Below are 24,845 nucleotides of genomic sequence, written 5' to 3'. Positions count from 1 at the left end.
GCAGAGCCTGGAAAGGTGGTGAGACAGTGGGCATGGGTTTCAGGGGAGCTGGCAGGATGCTGTAAAAACAAAACTAAGCAGATAGAAAGCTGTATAGAGCTTAAAGGTGCAAAGTTAAGAGGCAGTGAAAGGAGCAGGTTTGCAATAGCTGATGACATTTTTGAGGCTGAATCTTCCCCGTCATTAAGATCAGCTAAGAAAAGCTCTTTTGTTGGTTCTTTGGGTTCTGGCCAGTGTTGACTTAGCTTGTAGGTAGATAAAGTAGGCACTTAGTCAACCATTTGTCTAGTGGAAGCAGCCAGACAGCTCAGTAAGATCTACTTGTGTCCTGCCTTTCCTTTGCTTGTGGCTTTTCTTGAGTGGTGGTTCAAAGATTGCGAGTTGGCCAGTCAGCAGGTCTTTGCCTCCTGCTGCAGAGCTGGGCACAGGCTGCTTCCCACTCCTCCCACCCACTGAGGGGCCAGAAAGGCCAGGGCAGCCCCAGTAACACCCTGAGGGGTAGTTTTCCTCAGAAGCCATCCCTACCACCCATACCTCCCCCAGCGCCATGAGAGCACACCTGCTTCTCCATCTCAGCACTGCTGCTTTCTCCTCCCTCTGTCTCTCCACTCCCCACTGCAACTTCGCATCTGCCTTTGCAAAGCTCTGAGCCGGCTTTGCTAAGCAGCTGCTGGGCTCACTGGACTAAGGGCCTTTGCTTCTGGAAATTACACCATCTGTCTGTGCATAGAATATGGAGTTTATATTTAGTTCACCTTGTATCTGGCATCTGGACTTTATTTCTGCGTGCTTGATGAGACCTGGTTTGAGCACTTTCTTTTGTGGATGATGTCCCCATAATGTATGCATTATTACTTCTCAGTTGCCACAGTGAAAAACGCTCCATAAAAATAATTGTTCTTTCTGTAAAGCTGTTGTTTCCATTGGTGAGAGCTGCACATGAGATGCCGTTTATTCTTGGTGTCTATTAGAAATATCAGACACAGAGAGTGCTTGTAAAGAACATGTTGTCCTTGTCATTAGACAGATCAGTTCTGAATACCTGCAAAGATGAACTGATGGAGGACAGATCCAGCAGTACTGAGTATTCTGGTATTTAGCTGCAGTGTGCTATATAGGTGAAGACTCTGTGCATAGGACTGGGCTGAGGAGTGGATTTCTTTTGCTTTCCATACGTGTTTTTGTATAATGGAATCTGTCACAGCTCCAGGACCCAAGAAATGATGCTCTTGAGTACACAAAGTAACATACCGCCAAAAGGCCAACAGAGGGTGCTGGAGTGATGCAGCTTTTACCTTCACTAGTTTTTGTTGGTTTCTGGTGAACAATGTGCATTTTTGACAAACCTTATTTTGGGATGTTGTACTGTACAGCTGTGAACTTATTGCATTTTCTGTACATTTACTGTTATAATTTTCATACTTTCAAAATTATTTTGTGTTATGAACATTATTTCAGAAACATACATTAAGCAGTAATATTTACAAGAATGATGTGTACCTACTTAGGGCATTTATTAATTTTCTTTACTGCTAGAAGGGTTACAAATAAAAATCCAGCTTTTTTAGAAGAAAAAGTTGGACACAGTGGCAGTGTCAATTATTTCTCTGATTTGTATGTATTATTATTGCGCATGTAAACAAGATTAACATAAGAAAGCACAGATGTAACAAAACACAGACCAAACTAGTCATGATTTGGTGTAAATAATACCTGTGTAAAAACAACATACTTGCCACAAAGTGGTTCAAGGAGTATGAATAAGTGGTTAGATTAGATAGCATATGATAAATCATTGTGTAACACTTGACAGTTAGACTAATTATATCCGCACTGTACTTTAATTCAGGTTCCTCATTTTTATCCTTGTTCAGGGTCTGGTTTGTGCTCCAGTTGCAGAGGAGTCTGTTTATCCCTTTGTGTACTGGACTGAAGTGGTGTGTCTGCAACAGGTTGTTACATTTCGCTTGAGGCTGATTGCTTGATGCGGCTTGCCCCTGTTCTTTGAAGTAGAGCATGTCCATGAAAGTTAGTGTTTACACTGTGGCCTCAGAGTCTGTTAGGGAAAGCATTCCCTTCCTCTCCTCCTGGCCATCCTCCTCTTCCCAGAGTGAAGGATAATAACCTCAGGTTACCAGAGATTGAAAAGTGCAATTTATCACATGGATGTGCAGAACTGGGTGATTACTTCTAAGGTGCAATCTCGATACCTCATAGATGTGATGTGTGACAGATAAAATGCACTCTCCTGTACTGATGATGATAATCTAAAATATTCCATGTAATTGTGATTTATGAGTTTAAAACTTGATAACCCATTTTTGTCCAAAAATTTTGTACATCTCTGACAACATCTCACAGACATTAGCAGACTTCTCAACAGGGAGACAAAAAACTAGAGTGGTTTCGGGAACCTCTCAGATCTTCTGGCTGTCACTTCTCATTTTTCAAACCAAAATGCATCTGAAAAATAGGGCCTTAGCTTTAAAATGCATATGGTGTATAGATACAAAAAGATACCTAAGTTTGCAGAAATTTTGAAAGAGCAGATCTGAGCCAAGACTATTCAGTCTCTCACAATGACTTTTGACTCAGATGCCACTGTTTGATATTCTCTTAATGTTTGGAAAACCTGAAGTCTTACATAAACATGATAGAGAATTATAGAGACTTAAGTAGTACTTAAAGTGTGGACAGAAGTACTATTGTGGTTTTTATGAACATCAACTGCAAAGGGCTATCCAGAAGCACTGAAAAGAGTGAAATCAAAATGTATACGCCCTTTAATAATAATACATGGTGAAGTGGCAAGGGTAGTTCCTGTTGGCAAGGGAAGGGTGGGAAGAGGAGACAGGTTGTAAAAGAACTGCTTATGAGAAAGAAGACTACTGAGTATCATTTGCTAATATCAGCTCATCAGATCTTTTAATTACTTGCCTTACCAACCATTTCCTGGAGCTGAACAAGTCAAGTTGGAGTTGAACTGTCCTCTTTGCTGCTGTGCATCTGGAATATTCAGATTGAGATATACTGCTCAAGAGGCTGCTCTGACAGCACTGTGGTTGTCTAGACAGGTTCTGTCTCTGTCGTTGGAGGTATTCTATTCAATGCTTTGGTTGGATAAGACCTTGAGCAACTTCATCTCATATTCAAGTTAGCAAGCCATGTGTCTTACTCATGTCACAGATCTATGTGGTATCATCACTTCTTGAGCTCACAGAGAACATTCAAACTGTGCTCGTAGTAACAAATTTCAGCTTGGATTTGATAATTTAGTGTTATGGGCCTCTGGGCATATCCATCATGGGACAGTGCTCATCCTCCAAAGTGCAATGCCTGCATCTCCTGCCAGTGGTTTTCAACACAGACATTGGCAATCTCAGCTTCAGATCTTTTGTGCAGGTTGGGATCTGCTCAAAATTTTCCATCTCTTTTCCATCCCCACCTTTTAAAAAAGCATTAAAACCTAAGACACAATGACAGTAACATGGCATCATACAATGAGCAAGTTGCTCAGAGGAGGAATACCAGAGAAAATTCATGCTCTTTTCCTACCATGACGTGGGAATACAGGACATAAACCTGATACACTATCAGAACAATCCTGGTATTCAAAAGCCATTTCTGTCTTTGGGATTTTTGGGACTGAGAGGATTGCAGCCGGGCTCAATGAGGAAATGTTGCAATGCTTTGTGCTGCTTCAATATAACATAAGAACAAATGGGCATAGCCTGTCTCAAAGAAAAGCTGTGGGTGAATAAATTCTGCTTCTGGGTCTACAGCTGTTACTGGACCGAATTAAAGAATTGTCTGCCACATGCCTGTATTAGCACCAAACAGAAATACCTTTCTTTTTTCTAGTAGGGACCTTGCAGTTATACCCAAGTAGTAAAAGTAGATTCCTACTCTGAGCACATTTTTTTCCCATTGGCACCATTCTATGTCCTTCTACTTAAGGAATTAGAGCATAACTCAGTTTTCATTGTTGTTTACAGATTCTGACCAAAAATCTACAAACAAAAAAGAAATCTACTTCATATTGTCAGTGAAAAGACAAGTTGTAATTAAAAAAAAATAGATTTATATGTAATTTTTTCCCACTTGTTTTATGTCTCTTTCCAAGAGCATGAACTCCTGGTACAAAACTATGCAGTAATCCTTTTAACAGCATCTAATTACAAAATTTTTGGTAAACAAATACAATTTTTGACATCATGTTTTGTGACTTGGATTTTGTATAATATTTTGTTTAATCTGGGAGCAGTAATATGTCACATTGTCCAGGTGACTGAAGGTTGGCTGTTATTCTTCCTAGGTAGTTGTGATGGCTCACAATGCAAAACAGTGATCTCCAGGAAGCAAGCAAGATAGCCTCCAGTCTGCTTGCAGTTAACTCATCTCTGCCTGAACTAGAAAACTATTTATGAAAATTACATCGCAAAATTAAAGTATTCAGAGAGATCACTTCTGGAAACTGTCAGTTCAGGGAAAGGTAAGACTTTGCATTATTTATCTACACATCATAGGTTTACACAGGATTTTTCTGTTAAGAATGATAATGAATTTTTTGTATTATTGCATTTCTTTATTAAATAAATGTGGCAAGTGTTACCCTTTTTTTGTAAATAGTTAAGTCTTTTGCATAGGTGAAAAATATAAAACATGCAAATTGGTATTGGGAAGCTCATGTTTATGTAATTCTTACTGAAAAGCATTGTGTGCATGAATTTAAATATTTGGCAGTGGCAAGTTTTGGTTTCTTATGGTTTCACTTGAAATATGAATTGCAAATCTATATTAAGGCCATGTGACATGAGATTTTGCACATAATTTACTATGAGTATTTTTGAACTCTGTCTTAGTGAAAGCTACCAAACCATTACCAGAAGCTGAAGAAACTTGTAGGTTTTAGCTAATCTGATACAGTGGAAGTGTTTACTTTAAGCCTTCCTGGGACTGAAATTCCTTACAGAAAAGAGTTGTCTATATTTGGTGTTGTAAATGGTGATACACTGTTTGAAAACAGATGAATAAGCATTTTGCACGTGTACTAAGCTAACTATCTAAAATAGCTGCAATTGCTACTATGCATTTATATCTCAGGGAACCAGGGGGAAAATAACAATGTGAGTACATCACTGTTCTCTTGAACAAACAGAAACATTTTTTCCTACTAAAAAAAAGGTTCAAAAACCTACCATTATTATGCTGTACTTAGTCCTTGTGCCATAAAAATATGATTTTTTGGAGATGACTAATTTTATTGTGTAATTGGCTGTAAGTCACACCACATAATATTGTTATCAGTATTTCTCCTGGAGTACTGGCTTCCATAATGCTCCCAATACTACTCCATAGGGGAGTTTTTTTTGCTTTTAAAGAGCAGTACTCTAAAGGCCCTTGACAAGGTCAAAGTCTGACTTTTCAGTCTGAGTAGTTACTTTATTTTCTGTGTTGATTGCTTAAATACAGATTTTTCTGTTTCAGCTTTTTTAGATTTTTGGATGATGATTTTCACTACAGTAGGACACATTATAATACCATTTATTATTTGGTGTTTATTTCAATGTTTTTTATTCAAGACAGTACAGATCAAAACAAGTAGAAGGATATATTTATGCTGCAGAGCACAGAGATCTGTAAATGTGTGCTGCATATTCTACAGCTGTATGATCACTATGAAGACAGTGATTTTCATTGCCTAGAGTTAAGCTGTTCTGTACATCAGAGATGTGTACCTTACAGCTGACATGAAAAGATCTCCATATGGCTGAGTCTGTAAGCTCAGTTTGGCACAGGGTAGGCCTCTAGGACACATCTCCACAGCAGCATGTGCAGTTTCAACCCAGTGTGTGGTTGGAACATGCTGAAATTCCCATGTCAATCACTGAAGGGTATGAGGGAGATGTCCACCTTCTATAGAACACTACAGCCACAGGAGTCTGGGGCATGATCTCTAGTGCTTGAGACACAAGATTGAGCACGTATTGTTGCGCCATGTGAGCCAGCAGGGAATGCCTGATGGCTCTGCTCTGGAAAAGTACAACTATATGTAGTAACAGCCTGTACACTGGGAAGTGCAAGAGCTGTTTCCTAGACTACCTTGCAACTATAATTCTAGGACCTTTTACATTCTGATTAGGCAAGCTCAGAAAATACTAGATCTGACCACTTCTAGTTCAGTTTACATGTTTTACTCTGCCTTCAAACAACTGATTATACTGTTGTTTGTCCTTCAGAAGCAGTTTAAGAAGATACAATCTCTCTGCAGTTAAGCCAATGGCTTCTGAGTGAAAATAGTGTCTCATGACAGCAGGCTTCCCACTTGAGTAAATACAAATTTGGCATGTTAGCAGGTTTCTTGTAAATGTCCTTGAACTCGGAGATGGAACTATGTGAATATGCAAACATATTTGTAGGCATTTGGTTTCTAATACCAGACCAGATGACATGATGAGCTCTTGTGAAATCTCTTGTCTTTTAAAGTTTAGAAAAAGTCGCAGGGCACAGAGGGAATGATTTAGTTCCATTTAACCAGACCAGTGTTGTCAGAAGTATTAGCAGTACTGAAGTGTGATGAATGTATGACCTATTATCTTTCCATAGATCACTCAGGTTTTGGAGGATGACATTGCTTACATCCATGAGAGAATCCTAGAGAGAGGGGAGATCATATCTGTTGCTACTCATAAACACAACTGTCTTACATTCACTTATTTATTTGAGTACTTCCCTGTAAATTTATGCTATTTGGTTTATTTGATCCGATGATATTTTAATAGTATATTTGTCCAGCTGTAAATTGAAGTCAATTAGTTGTATGCCTTTGGTTTTCAGAAGTAACAAATGAAAACTATTTAGACCCAGCAAGGCATGTGACAAGTTACTGACAGTAATCTAGGAATGTAATTGAACATGTTTTATTATGTATTTTATTTGCTTGGCTACAGTTTTAAAATTTTGGAAGGGGGAGACCTCACAGGCCATAGAAATTCAACCATTTTGTATTATTTTAGTCCTTTGACTTCATTCTTTAGAGTTTGAGAAACTTCATCATTTCTTCATTCAGTCATTTGTGTAGCCTATGTTACCTGGGAAGGTCCTGGTTTCTACTTAAGCAAGTACTGGTTTATTGAGTGTCAGAGTAAAGTGCAGATCCCAGTGGTTGCGGGTTCAGGAAGTTGTTGTCCATTTTGATGTCCCTTCTTGGAGAGCATGGCTCTTGGGAAAGTCCAGTTCTATACCTGCCTAAATTATGTACATATATACATGGATTATAGTGCTTCACAAACTGCTGTATGAGGTAGTTAAACAGGTCTGATTGATACAGGAAAATAAGTGAGAGCTAGGTGTCCAAGAATTGAGATGGGACACAAAGATACCAGTAGTTAAAAAACAAAACAAAGCAAAACAAACCCCCCACACACAAACCAGAGAATGAAGGACTAAAAATAGACTTGTTTTGTTATTTTTAGGAATTCCTGCTAGTTGCATAGAAACCACTGAACTTGAAAGGTCATGGTGCCACTGCTCAGTACCTTACAAGCATTCATTCATTTTAATCTGACACAGAGATCCAAATGAAGCTGACACTTGGAATTTGGGGGAGGCAATACTATTTTTTTTCCTAATGAAAAATATCAGTGCTCTAACCTGAAATCTGTTCTGGGAAAGAGATCAGCATCGTTCATTGTGTTGCAGCCAACAGTATTAATATTGACTTGAATCAAGTAATAACATTTTTGGGGCTGATAAGCATTATTTAATATCTCCTAAGAGTGGACTTTGTTTTTCTTTTCATATTAAGATGCTGTAATAGTCCATGAAAAGAGTTTCCAGAAGAATTCTTAAGAATCTTTGTTGCAGTAAGATGTTGTGCTGGTTTGAAGGTGAACCAGCAAGGGAAAATGAACTCACCACAAGAGAGATTATAAGTCAGAGCTAAAATTTAATAATAATATTATTATAACAACACTGACACACAAGGGAAATTGCTTTCAACTCACAAAACCCCAGCAGTATAACCCAGTGTCCTGGGGCACAAACCCAAGGGGGTTTGTTTGCCCTTGTGCTGAGACCCCTGTGGCTCCCCCAAGTCCAGAGCAAAAGGAAAAGAAAAACCTGTTGGTGCAGGCGAGGGCTGTGGTCTGGGCGAGAGCGGTGATCTCCTGCTGTCGAGGTCCTGCTGCTGCTCTGGATCCGACAAGAAGTACCCGAGGTCTTCTTACTCACCACTTATGTACCCTCAGGGAGCACTCAGTCCCTCCCCCTGGGCGGGGACTCACACAATGGGTGATTGACTCTGGGAGCCAGGGGGTGTTGAGCTGTTGATGGCCCATTAGCAGCTCCGCCCCCCTCAGGCTGGGTGTGAAGGTGATAATGGCTCCCTGGGCAGCTGCTGCTAATGGCCCATTGTCCTTGGGGAATGAATAGAGGGGGTAGAATACACAGCTTTGATCACCCCCACACAGGGTTAGCTGGTCCCTCCTGCTGAACTAGGACATTATCCACCCCTTATTCTACTCCATCTAGTCATTCCCAAATTAATCCCCTTTTTACCTATACATATATATATATACATATATGCAATGAAACATTACAAACTCTTCTCGCTCAAAATTAGGTCCCCTTGTGGTACACAACGTGTTTCTCCATCTTTTTGCATTACCCACCAAGTGCAACCAGGTCCTTGAGCAAAGACAATCCCTCGGATGGGTTTGCCTTTGTTTGAGGTGGGACTAACCCAAACAGTCTTTCCTAACATACCTCTCATATGGACCACAGGGACTTTATCTCCATCTACAGTATTCAAGAGTTCTGATTGGGCAGGGCCAGCTCGATTGATGGAGCCCCGAGTGTTGACCAACCAGGTGGCCTTTGCCAAATGCAGCTCCCAGCGTTTGAAAGTTCCCCCACCCAACGCCTTCAAGGTTGTTTTCAGCAGTCCATTACATCGCTCAACTTTCCCGGCAGCTGGAGCATGGTAGGGGATATGATACACCCACTCAATGCCGTGCTCTCTGGCCCAGGTGTCTATGAGGCTGTTCTTGAAGTGGGTGCCGTTGTCAGACTCTATTCTCTCTGGGGTGCCGTGTCTCCACAGGACTTGTTTCTCAAGGCCCAGGATGGTATTCCAGGCAGTGGCGTGAGATACGGGGTATGTCTCCAGCCATCCAGTGGTTGCCTCTACCATGGTCAGCACATAGCGCTTGCCTTGGCGTGTTTGGGGAAGTGTGATGTAGTCAACTTGCCAGGCTTCCCCATACCTGTATTTCGACCACCGTCCACCATACCATAGAGGCTTCACCCGCTTGGCCTGCTTGATGGCAGCACATGTGTCACAGTCATGGATAACCTGTGAGACACTGTCCATGGTTAGATCCACCCCTCGGTCACGAGCCCATCTGTATGTTGCATCTCTGCCTTGATGACCAGAGGCATCATGGGCCCATCGGGCTAGAAACAATTCACCTTTATGCTGCCAATCCAGATCTACCTGAGAGACTTCAATCTTGGCAGCTCGATCCACCTGCTTGTTGTTACGATGCTCCTCATTAGCCCGGCTCTCGGGTACATGAGCATCTACGTGACGGACCTTCACACTCAGCTTCTCTACCCGGGCAGCGATGTCCTGCCACATTTCAGCCGCCCAGATGGGTTTCCCTTTGCGCTGCCAGCCGGCCTTTCTCCAGCGCTCCAGCCATCCCCACAGAGTATTGGCCACCATCCACGAGTCAGTGTAAAGGTAGAGTCTTGGCCACTTCTCTCGTTCGGCGATATCCAAAGCCAGCTGAACAGCTTTCAGCTCTGCGACCTGACTTGATCCACCTTGTCCTTCAGTCGCTTCTGCAACTCGACGTGTAGGACTCCATACAGCTGCTTTCCATTTCCGGCTTGTCCCTACAATGCGGCAGGAGCCATCTGTGAAGAGAGCATATCGCTTCTCCTCTTCTGGTAGCTGGTTATATGGTGGGGCCTCCTCAGCTCGTGTCACCTGCTCCTCTTCTTCTTCAGAGGACAATCCGAAACTCTCACCTTCCGGCCAGTTGGTGATGATTTCCAAAATCCCAGGGCGATTAGGATTCCCTATCCGGGTTCGCTGCGTGATCAGAGCGATCCACTTACTCCATGTGGCATCAGTGGCGTGATGGGTAGAAGGAGCTTTTCCTTTGAACATCCAGACCAGCACTGGTAGTCGGGGTGCCAGGATGAGCTGTGCCTCAGTGCCAATCACTTCTGAGGCAGCTCGAACTCCTTCATAAGCTGCCAGGATCTCTTTCTCAGTTGGGGTGTAGCTGGCCTCAGATCCTTTGTATCCCCGGCTCCAGAATCCCAGCGGTCGTCCTCGAGTCTCCTCAGGTACTTTCTGCCAGAGGCTCCAGGATGGACCATTCTCCCCAGCTGCAGTGTAGAGCACATTCTTCACATCCTGTCCTGTCCTAACTGGCCCAAGGGCTACTGCATGGGTAATCTCCTGTTTAATCTGCTCAAAGGCTTGTTGTTGTTCAGGGCCCCACTGGAAATCATTTTTCTTCCGTGTCACAAGGTAGAGAGGGCTTACAATCTGACTGTACTCAGGGATGTGCATCCTCCAAAAGCCCACGGCACCTAGGAAAGCCTGAGTTTCCTTCTTGCTGGTCGGTGGGGACATAGCTGCTATTTTGTTGATCACCTCTGTTGGAATCTGACGACGCCCGTCTTGCCACTTCACTCCTAGGAACTGAATTTCCTGAGCAGGTCCCTTGACCTTACTTCGTTTAATGGCAAAACCAGCTCTTAGGAGAATCTGGATTATCTTCTTTCCTTTCTCAAAAACCTCCCCTGCTGTGTTCCCCCATACAATGATGTCATCGATGTACTGTAGATGTTCTGGAGCCTCACCCTTTTCCAATGCAGTCTGGATCAGTCCATGGCAAATGGTGGGACTGTGTTTCCACCCCTGGGGCAGTCGATTCCAGGTGTACTGCACCCCCTTCCAGGTGAAAGCAAACTGCGGCCTGCACTCTGCTGCCAACGGAATGGAGAAAAAGGCATTGGCAATGTCGATGGTGGCATACCACTTGGCTGCCTTGGACTCCAGCTCATACTGAAGCTCCAGCATGCCCGGCACAGCGGCACTCGGGGGGTGTGACCTCATTGAGACCACGGTAATCCACCGTCAGCCTCCACTCTCCACTGGACTTTCGTACTGGCCATATGGGGCTATTAAAGGGTGAGTGAGTCTTGCTGACCACCCCTTGGCTCTCCAGCTCACGAATCATCTTGTGTATGGGGGTCACAGAGTCTCGGTCAGTGCGGTATTGCCGACGGTGCACTGTGGCTGTGGCCAGCGGTACCAATTGTTCTTCAACTTTCAGCAGTCCCACAGCAGAAGGGTCCTCTGAGAGGCCAGGCAAGGTGCTCAGCTGTCTGATTTCCTCTGTCTCCACAGCAGCTATGCCAAAGGCCCAACGCAGTCCCTTTGGGTCTTTGAAATATCCATTCCTCAGGTAGTCTATGCCAAGGATACACAGGGCTTCTGGACCAGTCACAATGGGGTGTCTATGCCATTCCTTGCCAGTCAAGCTGACTTCAGCTTCCAGTACAGTCAGCTGTTGGGATCCCCCTGTTACCCCAGAAATAGAGATGGATTCTGCCCCAACGTATCCTGATGGCATCAGCGTGCATTGTGCGCCAGTGTCCACTAAAGCTTTGTATTTCTGTGGGTCTGATGAGCCAGGCCACCGAATCCACACAGTCCAATAAACCCGATTGTCCCTCTCCTCTACCTGGCTAGAGGCAGGGCCCCCCTAGTTCTGGTCATGGTATTCACTGCGCTCTCCCTGTGAATATGACCGGGAGGTTCCTTCAAGAGGATCGGGCATAACATCATCATTCCTATACTGTCTGGAGCCTTGCCCACGAGAGACCGGAGCAGCCTTCAACCTTGAAGAATTCCCTGTGTTAGTTGTGCCTCTTTGCAATTCACGTACCCGAGCTGCTAAGGAAGAGGTGGGTTTCCCATCCCACTTCCTCATATCTTCTCCATGCTCATGGAGGTAAAACCACAGATTGCCGCGTGGAGTGTACCCTTTCTCCTTAGCTGGAAGACGCCTGCTTCTGATGGCGGAGACTCTTGTTTGTTCTGGAGAGATATGGAAGAGTCCTTCCTTAATCTTCTCTTCCAGTTCAGCCAGTTTTGTTTCCACAGCTGAGACATGGGCTCGTAATGGAGCAGTGACAGTGTCTTCATAAATCCTGAGTTTGCTGACCAGTGCACCCACCTTGTCTTCTCCCTCTCTCCACTGCAATGTTGCAAGGTAGCGAGAATACATTTCTGGCCCAAGTCGTGCCAATTTTAACCACATCTGGGATGTGCACTGGACACCATCTGGACTTTTAGGGAATCTCTCATCCTCTGAAAAGATTATCTCCAGTACGGCTAATTCCCTTAAGCACCGGATACCTTGTTCCATCGTGTTCCACTGTCCTTGCTGTACGTGGAGGTCCTCCTTACAAAGATATCTCTCCCTCACGCTTGACAACAGTCGCCGCCAGAGGCTGAGAGTTTCCTGTCTCTTTCCAATGCCCTGATCAATGACAACATCTCGAGACAGGGATCCCAGCTGCCTTGCCTCACTCCCATCTAGAATTGTATCATTGGCTGCAGCATCCCAGATTCGAAGTAGCCAGGTCAAGATGGACTCATTTGCCTGTCGTGTGAACTCTCTCCGGAGCTCACGCAGCTCTCCCAGGGATAGGGACCGGGTGATTATTTCTGGCTCCATTTCTTCTGTTTGAGATGAAGGTCCTGACTCTTCCTCGTCATGCACTATACGAACTGATTTGGTCTTTGATTTTCTTTTCTGGACAGGGGCAACTGCTATTGGTTTCTGTTGTCCTTCTGGCTCCTCCATGGTCTGGGTGGACATGGCGCTAGTTGATGTATCTCTCTTCCTCTCTGGCTCAGTCATGGTCTGGGTGGACATGGCGCTAGTTGATGTATCTCTCTTCCTCTCTGGCTCAGTCATGGTCTGGGTGGACATGGCGCTAGTTGATGTATCTCTCTTCCTCTCTGGCTCAGTCATGGTCTGGGTGGACATGGTGCCTGTGGATTTGCTCCTTTCCTCCTCCTCCTGATGATGCTGTACCACACCAAGCAGTGTGCGGTAGGCAGTGGCCAGGGCCCAGCAGGTTGCTGTGAGCTGCACATCTCTGGGACTACCAGAGCATCTTCCTTTCACATAGCTTAGCATTTTGGCAGGGTCCTGCAGTTGTTCCGGGGTGAATTTCCAGATCATTTGAGGAGAGAAGGTCTCCAAATACTGGCCCATATCTTCCCACTTCCCGTGCCACTCAACATCATCCGCTCCCAGGGCAGGCCTCCAGCAAGTCTCCTTAGAGAGCCCAGTTCTGACCCTGAACATGGTGTATACAGTACAGAGGAGACAAAGCAACACTAACAGCAAGATTATGCTGTCCCTAACATCAAAAGGAAGCTCAATATTTTCAATGATTGTTGTAGCAGAGGTGAAAAGGTGGAAGTAACCATCTCCGCCTGTTTTCCCCACAGTCTGGGTGCTATTTTTAATGAGACCCCAGAGGTAACAACCCAAACCAGGACAGGCACACCAGACTGAATATACATTCACAATGAAATTCATTGCTTCTGATGTTATGACAACATAAACATAGTATATTAATAAAGCAATTTTGATCCTTCTCCCTGGTATTAAAGAGAGCATCAAAACAGGCACATGGTTCCCCATGTGTCGAAATATGAACAGGCCCAGATACAGCATCCACATGAATACATCAAGCAACATGGTAGTCAGGGAGTTTCTGTACCCAAATACACAAAATGAAATTGTAGTTCTGACTTCTCTCTCGTGGCCCCACGTTGGGCGCCAAAAGATGTGCTGGTTTGAAGGTGAACCAGCAAGGGAAAATGAACTCACCACAAGAGAGATTATAAGTCAGAGCTAAAATTTAATAATAATGTTATTATAACAACACTGACACACAAGGGAAATTGCTTTCAACTCACAAAACCCCAGCAGTATAACCCAGTGTCCTGGGGCACAAACCCAAGGGGGTTTGTTTGCCCTTGTGCTGAGACCCCTGTGGCTCCCCCAAGTCCAGAGCAAAAGGAAAAGAAAAACCTGTTGGTGCAGGCGAGGGCTGTGGTCTGGGCGAGAGCGGTGATCTCCTGCTGTCGAGGTCCTGCTGCTGCTCTGGATCCGACAAGAAGTACCCGAGGTCTTCTTACTCACCACTTATGTACCCTCAGGGAGCACTCAGTCCCTCCCCCTGGGCGGGGACTCACACAATGGGTGATTGACTCTGGGAGCCAGGGGGTGTTGAGCTGTTGATGGCCCATTAGCAGCTCCGCCCCCCTCAGGCTGGGTGTGAAGGTGATAATGGCTCCCTGGGCAGCTGCTGCTAATGGCCCATTGTCCTTGGGGAATGAATAGAGGGGCTAGAATACACAGCTTTGATCACCCCCACACAGGGTTAGCTGGTCCCTCCTGCTGAACTAGGACAGATGTGCAAGTGCTTAAATAATTTGGGTTTTGCTTTATCTTTTTATTTCCTTAAAAATAGGAGTTGGGGGTGGGGGGAAGGGAAACAAAAGTGGGACACCTGCATCGGGTATTAAAGAAAATATTTTTTGAGAGTGTGCCTGGCATGAAAGATATGACAAAATAGGCAGCAATTCTTGTTGCAATGGCAAATACTTTAAAATATAAATCACAAGATTAACAACAAAATCATAGACAGTATGCCGTTATTTCCAAAGTAAATGTTTTACCAAATAGGTTTTTGATACAAGGAACAAGATGTGCAAGGAACAGATGTGATACATATCCAGTACAACATTTTAAACACATTTTAAACATCCTGGCTTTTCCCTTGGTTATATTTAGATAAAGCTTAAATGGTTCCACTCAATGTTATTTTGCTTTGATTAAAACAGACAACATTTTACCCATGTGGGTGGCTGATTTGGAGGGTTTTTTAAGTATAAGCAATTTTTTCTTGTACGTGTTCTTCCATATAGTGGAATAAGAAAAAGGCTTTCATTCTTCAGTTCCCCCTATAGAGAGATGAGCTAAAAAGTCCAAAGGTACAGATATACTACTTTTTCTTTGAGTGCTGATGTGCTATTTTGGAATATGTGCTGACCTACTTTCTGTATTTCCAGAAAGCGAGCTGAAAAATTTTAGCTTAGGTTGCTGACTTTGATTTATTTTTCAGTGTATTTTTGTGCATACTTTCACATAGATATGCACACACACACAAACACATTGGGTAATGTGGAAGTTGATGTACAATAGCAAATTAAGATTGCCAATTTTGGTACAATTTCAACAGTACTAGCAGCAGAAATCTGCTGCTAGACACCCTCCCTTAGAGGATTTCACAGTAAGATAATTCCAATCTAGTGGTACTATTATTTAAGTTTCCGTTCTCAACTTTGCATAAATTTGATACCTAAGCAGAATCATGCAAAATTGCTGTAAGAATCTCATTATTATATTTTTTCCAGTTTCTTCAGCATTGTCTTAGACACTGGAAGGTAGAACCCCTTTGAATCTTTCACTTCAACTCTGTGCATCTCTTCATACAGCACTCTGACCATCAAAGAAAGTTCAGCCCATTAGTTTGCCATTCCCAATTAAAATAATGATACACAGAGCATGGGAATTCTGTGAACCAATGAGGAGAGAACAAATAATGAAAGATGAAGCCCTGCTCCTGCCCTCTGCTTAGAAAAAAAAATACCAGTCTTTGCAACTCTGTGCTCACATCTGAGCTCTCCCCAGCAGAGCAGCTCTGCTGGTGGACAAAAATCCTTTTTACTGTATTGTGCTTCACTCACTATTACTGTAGTACTGAAGATCCTCTCATCTAACCTGTATGAGCATTCAACATGCAAGCATCTGTAAGTGTCAGTGAAAAAGTCTGCAGTTAAGGGGAAAAGACAAATTTCCCCTCCTATGGTACTAAAATACTGTATCCAGTGCCTTGATACTCCCACTTAGCAAAGAGTTATGAATAAGGGAGAGTTCAAAAAAGAGGCCTGTGGAATTTGTTAAGGTCTGGAGGGGAAACAGAAAGAAAAAAACTTTTATACTGTGAGGCCTCAAGAGTTCTGTTGTGTAAATTTATAAAACAGAATTTTGAAAGATGAGGTGATCATCATCTGCAAATTCTTGTATTTCAAAAAGCCATCTCAAAGCAAGGAATTTCTCAGCTTTATCAATAAAGGCAACTGAACATTGAAGCTGAACTAGCTCCATCCAAACCCACATTTTCTCACAAGAAGGAAATATTAGCATGGAGATAGATGACTTGCAGCACATTCTACCAAAGAAGGAGATATATTCTGATCATTGGCATATTCCTATCCCAAAAACTAACTTTGTCCTTGACACTGTTCAGTATAGTTAGTGGAGAGGAAAAGGTTATTCCCAGACTCGAATCAATGGCTTTCTCCATGGGCTGTAAAAGAGGTATGGGAGACTAGGCTGCAAGGCTGAAATTAGGCTTTGTTATTTAATTTCTGTGAGTCCTCAGTACTTTCCAAAAGCTGCTAGCAGGACAAACTCTGCAGGCTTTTGTGCACAGTCGGTCAGATGACCTGCTCTTACACCAATCTCTTGGTTTTTTATGTGCCTGTGCTGTATTCTTCTCCATGCAAGGTGTGTCCTGCTTGTTAGACTTGAGAAACATATCTGGAAATCTCATTTCTGTTGAAGTGTGATCTGAACTTCATCTGTTTCTCCATATGCTTCCAGTCTGTGGTAGGAACCAAGGGTATTTCAGGTTACTTAGGTTCCCTTGATATTCCTTATTAGCTTTCACCCTCCCCAAAATTATTTCTTATATTTGCACACTATGCCAAAAGAGCTCTTTTCTTAATACTCTCCTGTTTGGAGTCAAGACTTGAAAGGATAGTCCCCAAGTAATTTTTTCCACCCAAGAAAGACAGAAATTTTATGACCAACATTATCAAGTACCATGAGTAAGTTTGATCCTTGCTCTGGTACTTTTTCACTTCCACAGCTGTAATTTGTTCTCAGATGCAGAGTCACATTATCAGCTGAATTTACAGTGCTAACATGACAGTAGGGCTTAACTGCAGAACATGTAAGGGTAATTATTCCTAACACAAACTGATTGAAGGACTTACCTTACTGATACATGTCTTACTGAAAATAATTAGTTTCTATAGTATTACCACCTTCTCTTGGATATATGTGTAATTGCAGAAGCATTCAAGAATGTTCTATAGACTGGTAACAACTTGACTTCCCAGAGATAAGCCAGATCATAGTATTCTATGCTATCACAGGCATTAGTTCTTTAAATTCCTCTTGAAACTTGTCTGAAATATCAGGAGTATATGGTTTATCCAGGTGATACGAGGATACTGCAACAGGGCTGCACAGTCTTTGTTTGAGTATCTTTGAATCTGGATTAATTGCAGGATTATCATCCTGAGTCTTAAAAGCCCTAATTAGCCAACAGTCCAGCTGAAAAATGTATTGCTCCTTGATATTTTGCCACTTGTCTTAATTTTGGGGTTAAAGGTCTGGAGCTGAACTTGGAAGAACCATGAAGAGGATGGAATTTCTTGTGCTTCCCTTGACTGTGGCATGAATTAATGCAAGAGTTCAGTGGGAGTCTCACTAAGTTTTGGGAGCGTTGCAGGATTTATCTCCCTTGGCAAGCTTTTTTTCTCTCTAAGCTCTTAATTGACTTTGCGTGAAATAAATTCTCTGGGTTTGAAGCCCTGTATGGAGACAACAATAGAAGACAGTAAGGGATGGAAGGGTGTTTCCCTTTTTTGAGAGCTGAAACATCTGTTGATTAATGTTCACAGTCAGTGGGCAAACAGTTGTCTCAAAATTTATACTTGCTACAATGAGAGTCTGACTTAAACTAGGTTATTGCACTGCTTCATTTATACTAACACTGTGTTTCTCAGTTGTTTTCATACGTGTTACTACTCAGAATAAGGTTGTATTATCTTATTTTAAAATTCACCAGTGGCACAGCTGACACTCAGCGAAGTAACTCCCCTTTTCTATTTGGTTGTTGCAAGTGATCTTTATTTCTTATTTCCATTTTGTACAATAGTATGTGTGTGTCTGTGTGTGTGTATATATATATATAAATATATATGTATGTATTTGATGTTTATCTGGAGAGTCTTGGGCCACTGAGCACTTTCAACAACAACACAGTCCTTAAAGGGAGCATCTGTTAAGCACATGATCTCTTTTGTCGTTATGCCTGTGTTAGGGGGCTGGCAAGGGAGACACAACTACTCTCTTCTGCTAATACTGTTTTGAATGCATTTACTGTCATTCTTGCAAATTAGTTGCCAAATTAGTCTAAAATGTAGTTAAATCAGTCCAGTGCATAAGCACAAATAATCTCATCCAAACTTTTAAATGTTTTTCTAATCGTTCTTGCTCTGCTTGTATTAGTATTAACTGTGTCCCCTGAGGGTCTTAATCTGAGTGTTAATGCAAAGTTGAATAATCAGTATACATATGTGCAGTTTTATAAACCACATTAGATATCTATATCTATGTATCTATATAAAATGCACAGGCACACTCCCTGGAATCTAAACATTGTTATACAGGCTGCATAAATTGTACCATATTTATAACAGTGTAATAAAACATGTTTTTCTAGTGCTTTCCAGGAAAAATGTTTCAGTCATGATTCAGAAGCCCTCTTGTCATACAGCTGATATTTTAAGAAGTCAGAGGAAAATAATCAGTAAAATTGGGAGCTTTTAATGTCATTGTTTAAAAAGGCAATGCTTTTTCACTAGTTAGGTTCTCATACCACTTCAGGAAACAAGGGAGACAAAAGAGTACCTTAAAATATCTCTGATTTCACATAAGTCTGTACAGTGTCTCCTACTCTTCCTTTCATGTTTTGTGAGTTTTTCCCATTTTCTCAGTCTTTAAGCACTTGGAATTTTTCACTTACCTTAAAACTTGCTTTAGTGTCAGCCCCTGTTTGTCCTTGCCAAGCAGTGCTTGCTGTTGCTCGAGGCAGCACTGTGTGTCTGTTACTTGCTGTTGGTCACCACTTCCTGTGGTTTGGACAACCTGAGTTTCCTCATATCCTTTCTGTCTCCCAATTTTTTTCACATATGTACTGGTTGTCATCTTTTATCTCTGAGTATGGCAGGAGGGGAAGGAGGGGGAAGTTTTTGTGTAATATTCAGGTAGCTGTTTCTTTCTTGCTCTCTTTCTTTCCATGACTCCATAAGAAGAGTTCCAGTCTGCTTCTAAATCCACATTCATGAACTTGTGTAGAGAAACTTTTCCTGAGCCATTCTCATTTTGCCCAGGCATTGCTTTCCTTACTGCACTTGGGAGAGGGAGAGGGGGAGGAAAAGAGGCAACAGAGAGAGGGAGTAAGTCTGTACACAGAAAAATGCTTATGTTGTGAAAGAAGTATCATGCTGTGTTGCAGTATTAGATGCAGTAAGTGGGCCTTATTAATATTGTTCCAGTACAAAATAAGTACTTTTGTACAAATACAGAAGTTTGATGTTGTACAGTTAAACTTGGGCAAATCAGCTGTGGAGATTTTGTTTGTGACTAGAGGTTTTAAAGATGCTTTATGATGTTGTACCAGTGTCACAGTGGTTCTTGTATACCACTTTCTCCTGTAGCAGAAGCTGGAACTCGTATCATTGGGGTTGTGCATCAGTCAGGCATTTAGAGTATCTGGTAAGGATGTGTTCCAGTGTTCCTAGAGCTCTGGCCTCAGGTGAAATATCTCCATTTTCATATTGATTGCTCTTGCACTTGGGACAGTTTTATAAGTAGTTCTAAGGAAGCTGAAACACAGCCAATGACATAGAGAACGAATTAAATATTTCAGTGATAGTAGAGAGAGAATAAAATTAAGTCAAATCTGTATGTCACACTTCCCGTGGAAGGGGAGCATGCTGAAAGCATGCCAGACAAACCACTTTAAACCTGTTTCTGTGTGCCAAACATCAAGAATATATGCATGTGGTTCTGACTCCCCTGGGAGTGTGACAGCTAGAAAGAAGGATGTTTTGCTGATTGAGGGGAAATGGAATGCATTTGCCACCTTAGACAAAAATTTAAGATGTTTTTGTTAAGACCAGTTTTGTCTCTGGAGAAAATTGATGGATGGACTCACACCTTGAAGTTTGTGTTCTCCTTTGGCCAATACTATTGCTTTAATAGATACCTTTCTGATCACTAGACGAAACTGAGAGCACTAATTTAGAGAATCAGTTGAATAAAACTAGGTTTTATTTCTGTCACTATATGAAATCAACCTACATTTATTGCATTGTTACTAAAACTCCAGAATTATGATAGCTAAATGTGGCTTTTCCATTCAGTTCAACGTGCCTTGCGTGAAAATGAAATGGGCTTTTGGGGAGAATATGAACAAGCTGGAAAGCTACAAGCTCAACATATAATCAACCCTATTCTGAGCTGATACCGAAAAATAAAAACAATAAACATTTCTCTGCTCCAATTCCTTTAATAGTAATTATGAGTACACTTTTTTTTTTCTGAGAACAGTATGATTTAGCTGTGACCTGAGTACATGTATGAGATCCATCTGTCTGGGAGACAGGCAAAATATAGGTACTTTACATGGAATCATAAAATCATTTAGGTTGGAAAAGATCTCTTAAGATCATTAAATCCAACTGTTAACTCAGCCCTGCCAACTCCACCACTAAAACATGTCCCTCAGTGCAACATCTACATGTCTTTTAGATACCTTCAGTGACTCCATCACTTTGCTGGGCAGCCTGTTTGAATGCCTGACCACCCTTTTGGTGAAGAAGTTCTTCCTGATACCCAATCTAAACCTCCCCTGGTATAACTTGAGGCCGTTTCCTCTTCTCCTATCAGTTGTTACCTGGGAAATTAGCCTGACCCCTCAGCTTGCTACAAGCTCCTTTCAGGTAATTTACAGATTGATAGGTCTCCCATGAGCGTCCTTTTCTCCAGGCTAATCTGTCTTAACTAAAATACTAAGATACAAGCTACACCTGGATGTTCAGACTACTACACTTCTGAAATGAGCAGATGTCGCTGTTGAGGATCTAGGAAACCTTTTGCCCCAACATGCAGGGGCAGGTGAAGCTTATACCAGTAGGAGCCTGGGTATGAGTGCTTTCTGCTGTTCTGAAACCCACTAGAGACATCACAAAATGGATTCTCCCCCACTTGAGAAAGGAAGGTCATATTCTTCAGAGGTTCAAATTATGATGATGATGATGATGATGATGATTATTATTATTATTATTATTATTATTATTATTATTATTATTAATTCCAAAACCACAAGCAGTTTAGAGCTCCTGACCTGCATGACGTGAGATCTTGACAGTTTTTACTCAGAAATTAAATGGTGCTGCTGAGAAGGCAGTCAGTCCCTAAGATTTGAGCACTTAGATGTCATTCAGATTTGAACTGAAGTCAACATTTAATGATCTGAATCTCACCTTTCATTAGCAGTAGTTGATACAAAGTACGTTTCATTATGTGGATCTCAATCACTTGATTGAGAATAGGAAACACCTATTAAAGAGTTAAGTGTTGTTACTGTTTTCAAAGGCCGGAGTCAGTTGACACCTTCTCTTTGTATGGATGATTGCATAACGCTAAGCAGATACTAGCCAGGGGGTTTAGGATCACATCCTTGCCTCAGGTTGTAACATACAACCTCTTAAGAATAAAGGCATGGATATTCAAGGAGGATGTGATAGAAGTAACTCTGTGTTAAATAGTGTGACATTTTAGGAAGATGTGAAAAGTGAGAAAATATACAAAATTAAATCTTCACAAGAATCCAAGAGAACTACAAAACTGAATTTCCTCATCTCTTGTGGGTGTGGTATTCGTTTTAAAGTGTGTTCTAGTGCACTGTTCCATGTTTTGATTTTTGGGGTTATTTTTGTCTTGCAATGTATGAAAGACGTGGGAACTAATTTAGGTCTGTCCCATTAAATTGCAAAGGACAGATGTACTGAAGGGTGAGATGAGTTTTATCTGCCTTTCTTCTTTCCTCTTAGTTAACAGAATTCATGTAACACAATCAATTCAGAGGCTTGTGCCACAGAGCAGCCTGTTCTATTTATTGTATATCTCATTCAGCACTGAATCAATGCAACTTTGATACGCTGAAATATTAAAAAGTCAGTGTTGTTAATAGGCCACATATGTATTTGGTCATCCATGAAAAACAGAATTTTCATTGTCCCTTAGTTTTCATAGCAAGGAGAGAAAGAAGACTGGATTTCATATATCTATGTGATCACTTTGGGCAGTGGCCTCGCTTAACATTTAAGTGTAGAATAAACTCTTTAGAATTGAATCCTCTCTAAGAAATACTTTCAAGTTTCAAATATGTTGAATTTTTTTCCTCAATATCTGTAACACTTTTTTTTAATAGAAGCTGACATGCTGTTATTATCTCACACATATGTGCTAAAAAAATTTACATAAAATACTGGTTGGAAATAGAAAATTGTCTCTGAAATCTGTAACTTTCGTGTTTGTAGTTTGCTCATAGTATTCCCATTCTACAAAGAATGCAATAGGAAAAACAGGAACATCTGCCATGTTTATTCAGGACTAATACTACCACTTACTAAGTAAAATTGCTGCATAGCCTCAGGTCTTTCTCTTAGCACTGTACCCAGAGCATAGGCTTGATGTCTCATATTGCAGTAGAATAATATCAAGCAAGTGTTACCATTGTGCAGATTCTGGCAAGTTCCACCCTCAGCCTCTGATCTTTGGAAGATGCCCAGCTGCTGGGCTGCCACTGGGGTGCTCCAGTTCTGAGGCCATCTGTGAGGAGCTCCGTCAGCAGGCTGAGTTCCTGGCTGTGCCTCTAAACTCTGCCTTGCCAGGAAATGCCTGTTCCCAGGGTTTGTGCTGCTTTTCTGTAGGAGAAGCGTCAGTTTATGAGTCCTCATGAAAATAAGGCTACAACAGCTATCATGTAACAGGAACATCAGTGTGAAATGAAATTACTACCAATGGGCATTAGCATATGAATTTTTCTGCTTATCAAATGCTGTGATGTAAGTCAGCTTTCCTGCTTAATATGGGAAATGCACAATATGGATCAAACAGTAAGGGACTAATAGTATCTCAGAATCAGATTACAGATTTAACCATATACTTTGTTGTTAGCAAGGAAGAATATTATTTCAGATTAAAGGTGCTTATCTTCTTTCAGCTGAAGAACAATGCAGTTGAAACACTTAGCTAAATCTCTTGTCAGTATTCATCTATTAAAATCAACATACCAACATAGAAAGCAACTCTGTAAAAGCTCTATTCTTTTCTTGATGCTTTATCTGTTATTGTTTGAGGGAGGTGAAGAATTGTCTGGGCTAAAAGCCTATTTCTCTTTTCTGTGGCTGTAATTCAGTGTTATCTATCACAAATTACAACTGTAAATGTAGTGCATGATACAACTAACATCTACTGCTCTTACTTAGTTTCTCAAAGGTCAGGTGTAGCCATGACTGCACCATTGTGTGAGCCAAGTGTTTGGTACAGGGTAGAAATTAATGTGAACCTAATAGAATCTTTTTGCTGTCTTTAAGAGTATGACCATGACTGGTTATTTGTTGACCTTTTCCTCTTATACTCGTAGAAAAGTTGCTTAACTAAAGAGAGTTTTTTTGGACTCTAAGGATGTACCTAATCCAGACTCTGCTTATAACAGCACTAGATTGGAAGAAATGGGTTAATTCAAGCATAGAATGTGTCAGATGTTCACATCCTATGGATTAAGGCAACCACGTTATTCCAGAAAATTAAACAAATAAATTTTTGAGTAACAGTTGGAGGATTCAAACAGCTGTATATTTTTCTCACTATTTGATACACAGTTTTATCTTCTTGAATTGTTTAGCTTTTGTATTTGAAATGCAAAACAAAAAAAGTTAGAGACTTCATGGCATAGATAAGTGGAGATCTGTGACTGTTCTGCTAGGTATAGGAGGTGAGACCTGGGTAATAAGTGCTTACAAGAGAACAAAACAACAGAATTGGTTTTCTAAATTGGTATGTACTGTTCAACAGTCCCCTGGGCAAGCAGGTACCCAGGAATATTCAACTTCATTGGTAACAACTTGATTTCTTTAAGTACATCTGAAACCTGTAAAACGCAGACAAATTAATTAAGTAGCCTGAACGTTGCCTTTGTAACCTTAGTTTTACATATATTTTAACTAGGGGTAACCTGGCACAGTCACTAAAAGAAGCAATTCATATATCCCTGTCCTAGATGCTTACTCTTGTCTTTTTGTCTTTTGTGGCAGCATGGCTAAAAATGAATAAATAAACAAAAGGTAACGTAGGTGTGTGCCATAGTTTGCTGTGCAGCCCCTCAAAGTGGGTGCTGATGATACAAGGACAGAAGCTCCACGGGCCACAGGCGAAGGACGAGTTATGATTTATTCAACTGCGCTGACTTAAAGTGTTAGTAAAGCTTAAACTTTCCTCTCCTGCCATTGCAGTTCCTCCAACTTACATGTTTAAGGGGGCCTTATCCTCCCTTGTAGGTAGTTACATACCATTCTACTCTAGTATTTATAGCATGGTGGGAAGGGCCGTGAATCCATGTACAGTGATATGGAAGTTACTTTCCCAAACCAGACCAGAACTCATTGTGGTGTTGGTTTTCTTCTTCCCTAATAAAGATTTTCTGAGCCAGCCTGCACAAGGTGACATTGAGAACACTTTTTAGGAAACATCTTTGTTTCTGCTGTTGATGAGCATGAATATTTCCTCAGCTGAAAATGAGAA

The 24,845-nt window shown here is 41.7% G+C and overlaps 1 protein-coding gene across 2 annotated transcripts in view; it reads left to right on the top strand.

Moving 5' to 3' along the window:
• Positions 1–24,845, top strand: part of FRY (FRY microtubule binding protein) — a 251,531-nt gene that overhangs the window by 31,789 nt on the left and 194,897 nt on the right. For both annotated transcript variants that reach the window (XM_071553058.1, XM_071553050.1), the window contains exon 2: positions 4,316–4,492. The gene's annotated coding sequence lies outside the window, so the exon portion shown is untranslated. The remainder of the gene's footprint in view (positions 1–4,315; positions 4,493–24,845) is intronic.

This window comes from Pithys albifrons, chromosome 1 (genome assembly GCF_047495875.1).
Source record: "Pithys albifrons albifrons isolate INPA30051 chromosome 1, PitAlb_v1, whole genome shotgun sequence".
Lineage (NCBI taxonomy): Eukaryota > Metazoa > Chordata > Aves > Passeriformes > Thamnophilidae > Pithys > Pithys albifrons.
This window is presented reverse-complemented; position numbering and strand designations above follow the sequence as displayed.